This window comes from Eurosta solidaginis, chromosome 4, assembly GCF_040869045.1.
Source record: "Eurosta solidaginis isolate ZX-2024a chromosome 4, ASM4086904v1, whole genome shotgun sequence".
Classification (NCBI taxonomy): Eukaryota; Metazoa; Arthropoda; class Insecta; order Diptera; family Tephritidae; genus Eurosta; species Eurosta solidaginis.
Genome location: NC_090322.1, coordinates 158,464,003 through 158,465,782, shown reverse-complemented (window position 1 = coordinate 158,465,782; position 1,780 = coordinate 158,464,003).

Here is a 1,780-nt window from a genome sequence, read left to right as displayed (position 1 = left end):
TGTATGGAGAACTAGAGAACGTAAGAATGTAGGAGTAGTGTGAGGTATTGACATGCTGTGTGGAGTAACAAAGAATTTTCTAGTCTCCTTTTCCCTACACTTCTATTTCTTCTCGAAATACTTATATACTTCTCAAAGTTAAACCGCGCAGAACATTTTCAAGAAAATTAAAAAAAAAAGTTAAGAGTTCATGTTGATAACTAGGCATACTACTAAAATCTCAAGAGTTGTTTCGAAACAGTGTCTCAACTCGAGAATCATAGCGTACTCGGAAAAAGGGGGAATTTTTTATAAAGCAAAAAATGCTATTACTTAACTTGACAAAATTTAATTACCAAACTTGTGGTTTTTAACTGGACTCATATGTATGTAAAATTCCATACTGTCGTATTTTCACGAAAATAAAATAAAATATATATATTTTGTTTTTGGTTCATTCTGCTTTATGACTGCTATCAACCAGGTGTTTATTTCTCACAATAAACAGCTGTTGCTTTGCTGTGGTACCACCTTTGAGATTTTTTTTAACTCTACCTCAACTTGATATCCAATGTAGGATATTAACTGTAGAAATGTGTTGAACATTCATTTAAAAACTGTACATTTCTTAAAATCTCTCCAGAGTTGGATAATAATTGGAAAGTATTAATGACGTTGGATATCAACCCGAAAACTCTTTATTTTACAAAATTTCTCAAAGGTTGGTAGTGATTATATTTGGCTGGAGAATTTTTTTTCCATGTTTGTTGGGTAATCAAAATCCAACTGTTGCCATATCTACAAATTATCTAGATAATAAAAACCAATGTTGCCGCACAAAAAAGCAAACCACCCCAAAGGTGGCCTTAAACTGTGACTGAAAACTGCTGATTAGTTTAACTGGAGTTTAAATTTGACTAGACTTTAAGCAAACTTAGTTTAAGCTTAGCTTAACCAGCTACTGAAAACCCGAGTCTTAATCACTGCTTGTATGAATTAGTAGTACAGCCCTAAATTTCTTATCGAATATTAATAAATCGCTTTGCTTTACTATAAAGCAGCTGCCACTAAATATATTACAACACATAAATCCTGTACAGTTTTTGATTTACATATCGTCGTGTAGAGATAAAATGTTGTAAATCCAGTTTTAAGGCTTACTGTTTATGAAAAGTCCGTTAAAACGTCTGGCTTGCTTTTGTTCTTAGTTTTCTGGACTTTAATATAATATAGAATACCAATTTTTAATTTTATAATTTATTTAATAATTTGGGAAAAATTTAAACAACGTGACATCAGGACGGACAAGGCGCAAGCCGTTTCGAGTATAGCTTGTAAATCTCTTCAAAGCCTTTTCCCCCGGGAGTGGGGGTCGAACCCGCACTCCTACGGTAGTTGAAATGGTTGTAAACGCATTCAGCTACGTCATGCCTTAGTTGTTGTAAAGTTTTTCCCAATTGCCTTCAACACATAACTACATACGAATTATGTGATGTGTGGAAGATAATATATGCGAAAAAAAGGCAATTGGGGAAAACTTTACAACAACTAAGGCATGACGTAGCTGAATGCGTTTATAACCATTTCAACTATCGTAGGAGTGCGGGTTCGACTCCCACTCCCGGGAGAAAAGGCTTTGAAGAGATTTACAAGGTATAATCGAAACAGCTGTCGCCTTGTCCGTCCTGATGTCACGTTGTTTAAATTTTTCCAATTCTCAAAAACGTTTTCCAAAAAAATTTGAAAAATTTTGAAAAATTTGTTCATCATTTGTTGTAATCAAGTTGAGGACCTCGTTTTC